Below are 6807 nucleotides of genomic sequence, written 5' to 3'. Positions count from 1 at the left end.
CTCCAAACACCAACATTATTCATGGTCATTAACATTACTGACCAGAGCGGTCTGAGTCACTGATTGTTTCTGGCATCTGTCGCTTGCAAAGGGTTAAATTCAGGGAACATCTGGACCCACCTCTCAAAGCAGCTCACTTCCAAATTATACATGCAAATACTTAGCACCACCGCTGACCCCTTGAGTATGGATTACACTGTGCGACTTGCTTCCAAAGGATAGAGTACAGAAAGGGGAGAGGGAAGTGTTAAGGTGGGGAAATCTGGCAGACTCCACCAGAACCAAATAGTCAAGTTTATTCATACCCAGCAATGTCACATCACATTATGTGCCCTAATATGATGAGATGCAAACGGACCTTCACCTTCGCAGTATTCTTTCCAAAAAGTCCCAGGACTACAGAATAAACATAAGAAAGACATCAGAGAAGCCCAATTGGGGGACATTCTTCTACTGGATCAGCATTCCTCGAACTGTCAAGGTAATCAAAAACAACAATGATAGACCAGAGGAGCCTAAGGACACACCAATTGCAATGTGTGACCTGGCACCAAAGCATAACATGAGTGAGAAAACTAGAAAAATCCAAACAAAGACCAAGGAACCTCCTGTGTGGTTAACAGTAATGCAGCAAAATATTATAGTAATGCAGCAAAATTAATCTCTTAGCCTGGCAATTGCACTACAGTAATGGCAGAAGTTGGCATCCAGGGAAACTAGGTGGGAGGTACATGGGAATGGGGCTAAGACTAGATGTATGTGAATAAGGCACCTAGGGTGCAAATTTACGGAGTTTCTCATTCTCATCACCATGTGTGGGAGCTCTGTGCTATCTTTTCAATTTTTCTGTAAATCTAAAATTATTCCAAAACAAAAATTTTGGATTTTTTATAAAAGAAAAAAGTATTGGTTGAAATCTTGCCATATGCTCATTAGGATATTCCTGGAATAGTGATATTAATGGCAAGGAAGAGGGAGAATTTGGAACAATGATGAGATGAGACAGGGCCCACTCTGTTCCAAGTCTGTGACTGCTGAAGTCAGCAGGTAGACCGGCAACATAATGAGAGACAGTGACATCAGACAGTCCTAGCAGCCCAACTTGGGCATAATACCCAAGTAGGAGGTCCCCAAGTGAGGTATTCATGTTTAACAATATCCAAAGAGACTCCTTAACTTGGAGCTTTATAAATGAAATCAAAGTATCTATTGAGTATATGTTGACCCACATGCCATTGAAAGTATATTAATAGACTATACTTTTGTTCTCAGGGATGACAAAGTGTGGATTCTGATAAGAATTGCTAAAGTACCAACTATAGACCCAAATAAAGATAAACCACATCCAATTGGGTCCTGACTTGTGAGGCTCATGTTATTTTGGCCACATATGGATTGGTTGGAATGGAGCTGTTGTCCAGAGGCCCCATGGCCTTCACTTATGAACCATGATAAGGAACCATACAGTGTTACAACTCTTTTCTCTTAACCTGGACATTCCATGTCATTGGTAGCATCTGAAGGATCAACGTTTCATCGTATTTGTCCTTGATAGAGGGCAATCAGGCATGAGACAGGATGAAGGAAGTGGGTAGGAGATTTAAAATTTGGGGAGAAGAGTCACCTCCTACTTGAATTGAAAGCTAAAAAACGGTTTTCCCATTTGTGCAGAGCCACATAACTTCCGCTGTCATGCCACAAAACACCCACTGAGAGAATACTGATGCCAGATCTTCCTCCTCCACTGCCTGCTGCCAGGGGAGTTCTAAAGGGCCAACCACAGCTGGAAGCAGCTGATGTTGGAGTGGCTACAACGATTAACAAATAAGCATTGTTTAAAATTGACAAAGTGAAGGGGGAGGGGGAAGATTTAGGATTGGAGAATCTTGCCTGAGGAATATTGAAATGTCATTGAGGAGAAAGAGCACTGAATTAAACCCCAAAATATGTTTTAAGGAGATCCTAAAATGCATAATATTATCTCCCTCTGCTAGAACTGCCAATTTTTAGTTTCTCACTATTTTTATTTTCTTGTGAAATAATCACTTTTATAAATAGCTTTTTAAATGTCAAACTAACTGGTTGAAAAATGTATCTCTACTTCTAATCCTGAATAATTTAACCCTTGCTTAGCTTTCTTGGTTATATCTAAAGGGTTAAGAGAAAGTGGTTAGCTGGAAAGTGGACATCTTCTTAATGTCCCATTGGCTCTGGCCACTCAACAGTCACAACCAAGGTCAGTTAAGACAGGTTGAAACCCCTGAGAAGCCACTAACCAGAGGTCATGGGAGAGCTTCCCTGTAGCCACAGCAAGACTTTGAGGACAAGCAGCAGGAGGCACTGCCTATACATCCCCCCAGGCTTGGGCACTGTGGACACCTGTTCTCTAGGATAGCTCTGGGCTATTTTGTTGGGGCCAGCCAATCTGAAAAGACCAGGAGGTTTCTCTTGGCCTAGAATATTGTTCTCCAATGCCATGCCAGCAGTATTGGGGTCATCTAGGAATATGTTAGAAATGCACAGGGTAAAGAATCAGGAGCTAGGGGTGAGGAGGGGTAATGACCTGTGATTTAACATGCCCATTGGGTCACTCTGATGCACTCGAAACTGTTAGGACTCCTAATCTTCAACCCTGGTTCTCAAGCCTACCTGTACATTAAACAAAAACTTGACAGCAGATCACCAGAGCTTATCATTCTACTGATTTGTTGTGTGGTATGGATAATGGGATTCTCAAAACTCCTCAGATGATTGTGATGGGCAGCTAAGTTGGAGAAATGCTGGTCAGGAACCCCTCACAAGTTGAGTCTCGGTCCTTCCCGGACTTGGTGCACTACAGGAGCCCTGCTCTGCTAAAAAAATCTATTTCTTTGCTGGAGGACAGTCTAGAACAGGGTCCACTGATCTGGCTATACATTAGAATCTGGAAAGATCTCAGAAATTCCTATTTTATTATTTTTAAATTTATTTCATTATTATTTCTCAGGCAATTCTAATGTCCAACCAGGGTAAAGAATCAAGGGCTAAGAACTCATGCCCCATTTTAATCTGGGCAGAATTTCTTCTCTCCCAACAAAACCTAGAATAATTGCAGAGATGTGATTAGGCTGCTGTGTTATTGCAAGTTATAAGAAGAAATGTAGCCGGCACCGGTTTGGCTCAGTGGTAGAGCGTCGGTCTGCGTACTGAAAGGTCCCGGGTTCAATTCCGGTCAAGGGCATGTACCTTGTTGGGGGCACGTCTCCAGTAGGGGATGTGCAAGAGGCAGCTGATCAATGATTCTCTCTCATTGATGTTTCTAACTCTCTATCTCTCTCTCTTTCTCTCTGTATAAAATCAATAAAAATATATTAAAAAAAAAAAAAGAAAAGAAGAAATGTATATTCTGGTTTTGCCCATTGCTGACACAGACCTCCCAAAATCCTTCAAATTCTCTGTGATTTGAGCTATAAAGGTATCTTTTAAGAACAAAAGGTTATTGAAATGACTTTCAGAAAGCAACTAAGGATGGGGGCTGGTTGCCAGGATTAACCAACCATGTAATGAGAGAATTGAAACTTTCCCACCCCCTGATTTCTGGGGAAGGGGGAAGCTGGAGGTTGAATCAATCACCAATGACCATGATTTAATCAATCATGCCTACATAATTTGGCCTCCATTTAAAAAAAATAGAACAAGTTCATAGAGCTTCTGGGTTGGTGAACAAGTAGAGATTTGGGAGAGTAGTGCTCCTAGAGAGGGCATGGAAACTCCACACTCCATCCCATTTACCTTGCCCTGTGCACCCTTCCATTTGGGTTATAGCCTTTTATAATAAACCTGTAACCTAGTAAGTGAAATGTTTCTCTAAGTTATGTGAGAGGCTCCAGAAAATTAATTGAACCCAAATAGGGGCCTGTTGGAACCGCCCATTTATAGTCAGTGGGTCAGAAGCGCAGGTGACAACTCAGACTTGTGACTGAGGTCTGAAACTGAGGGGAGGAGCAGTCTTCTGGAACTGAGTACATAAACTGTAAGATCTGATGCTATCCCCAGGTAGATAATTTCACAGTTGAGCTGAATTGTAGACACCCAGTTGGTGTTGGAGAATTGCTTGATGTGGGAAAACCACCCATTGGAATTGGGTGTCAGAATACTCAAGGGGGAACATCCATCAAAAGTGCCGTTTACTCTTGGTAGTAGTTTGAGACAGTTTGGGTCTTAGTTGTTCACAGACCACCACTCCTGAGTGACATTTAAGACAAGCCTCAGGTTCCTGCACCTGTCTTGGGTCCTTGGGTCACAGCAAACCTAGGACCCCCGTGAAAACAACTTCCTGGTAGGGCCTCTCCTGAAAGAATTCTCACGTCTATAAGGAGAAGAGAATGATTCATCTCTTCCCCTTTAAGGTTCCTGCTTGTATTCAGGAGCATCCATAATCAGGGAAATTGTATTTAAATCCTTAAAATAAATCATCTCAAATTTATCGTTAATTTATCTCAAATATCGTTAATGTCCCTGTAATTAAAGTGTCCTGGTGGATGTGAATCATCCAGAAGAAATCAAAGCCTCTGTTTAAATTCTTAAAACAAGCACGAAAATGAGTACTACTTCTTAAAAGCATCTCAGTACAACTGTCACTTCTTCCAGGAAGCCCTCTCTGACCTTCCCTAAAGGAAATGAAACCCCTGGTCAAGGGTGTTCCTAGCTCTGCAGACCTTTTCTTCCTGTCACTCAAGAGTCTGCAGCCATTGAGGTCAGGTTGATTTGATTCCTCTCTGTCCAGCGAGGACATGGCTTGCTGAGGGATCCCTAGGAGTTGACCCAATGGCTGTGCAGTCGTTGAGTACACAGAGGGCTGTTCCTCCTATTACAAAGAGTTTATGTCCTTTCTCCCATCTTGGCAGCCTCCTCCCAAAATGTGACTGCACTGCACATGGAATCAAGAGGGACATGGGAAGTTTGCCACTTGACAGGGAAGCTTAAAAGCAGGAAGGAGATGGAAGCTGCCATTTTGGGAGGGGAGGGGAGGGGCAGCTACACAGCCTGGTGGCGGGGGCTGCTTGATTTTGCTCTCCTCCATTTTGGGTTGCTTTTGCTGAAGATGATAAAAACACAAACCAGGAAAAATGCCACAATTTGGGGGTCCAGAGAACTTCCAATAAGACCTTACTTTAAAAGGATGGGCATTCTGCCGAAGCCGGTTTGGCTCAGTGGTAGAGCGTCGGTCTGTGGACTGAAAGGTCCCAGGTTCGATTCCGGTCAAGGGCATGTACATTGGTTGTGGGCACATCCCCAGTGAGGGGTGTGCAAGAGGCAGCTGGTCGATGCTTCTCTCTCATCGACGTTTCTAGCTCTCTATCTCTCTCCCTTCCTCCTCTCTGTGAAATATCAATAAAATATATTTTTTTTTTTAAAAAAGGATGGGCATTCTTTCTCTTAATTTCTTGTCACTGACTGTACCTTGAAAATTCCTACAAAAGATTATAATTTTAGCATTTGTCATGGACTGAATTTTGTTCTCCAAAAACTCATAAATTGAAGCCCTAACCCTCTCATGTGTCTGTATTTGGAGATGGGGCCTATGGGGAGGTAAGTAAAGATAAATGTGTTCATAAGAGGTCTTAATCTAATAGAATTAGCATCCTTATAAAAAGAGAAACATAGTCTCCTCTCTCTCTCTCTCTCTCTTTCTCTCTCTTTCTCTCTCTTCCTCCCTGCCCCCTCAGTCCCCAGACAAGGTGAAAGCAGACAGTGTCATCTATCTGCAAGCTCAGTAAAAAGGTCACCAAAAGCCAACTCTGATCTCAGACTTTCAGGCTCCAGAACTGTGAGAAAATAAATTCTGTTGTTTAAGCTGCCCTTATCTGTGCTTTGTTGTTGTTGCTATGGCAGCCGTAGCATACTAATGCAGCATTATCTATTCCTACTTTATCAATAACTTTGTGTTTGCTTTCATCATGTAAACCGGAAAAAATAAACAAGGTGACTGGCTTCAGAAAACGAAGTGGCCATAAAACAAGGACTTGATTTTGTCAGCACTCCAGCACCGGGGATTATGTATTAGCAGATAAGAGGTCACTCGATTGTCCTTGACTATTTTCTCCTTGCATAACTTTTGCCCCCCTTCCTATGACCCAGTGGTGCTCAACGGGAGGCAACGTTGCTCTCATTAAGGGTCACTTGGCAGTGTCCAGAGACATTTTTGTTATTATAACCAAGCGGGGTTGCTGCTGGCATCTAGTGGATCGGGCAAGGGATGCTGCTAAACATCCTGCAATGCACAGAACAGGGATGACCCTGGCCTAATGTTGATAGTGCCAAGGCTGAGAAACCTACTTTAGTCCCCACAGACTCGTGTTCTAATTTGTTACACTCTTTTCAAGCTCCAGGTTTGGTCAAACCTAGTCAACCATTATTAGCTGAAGTATGTAAATAGTCATATTATAGAGACCTAAAGAAAGTCATGCAACAGGGGGAATGAGGGCATGAGTAGGGGAGATGGGAGGATAATAGGGGGATTAGGACACATATGTATTGCCTTAATCAATAAAGAATTTTTTAAAAAGAAAGTCATAGATGAAAGTACAAAGGAGGGCCAAAACCGGTTTGGCTCAGCAGTAGAGTGTCGGTCTGCAGACTGAAAGGTCCCAGGTTCCATTCCGGTTAAGGGCATGTACCTTGGTTGCGGGCACATCCCCAGTAGGGGGTGTGCAAGAGGCAGCTGGTCGATGTTTCTCTCTCATTGATGTTTCTAGCTCTCTATCTCTCTCCCTACCTCTCTGTAAAAAATCAATAAAATGTACTAAAAAAAAAAAAGTACAAAGG

Source organism: Pipistrellus kuhlii, unplaced genomic scaffold (genome assembly GCF_014108245.1).
Source record: "Pipistrellus kuhlii isolate mPipKuh1 unplaced genomic scaffold, mPipKuh1.p scaffold_m20_p_4, whole genome shotgun sequence".
Lineage (NCBI taxonomy): Eukaryota > Metazoa > Chordata > Mammalia > Chiroptera > Vespertilionidae > Pipistrellus > Pipistrellus kuhlii.
This window is presented reverse-complemented; position numbering follows the sequence as displayed.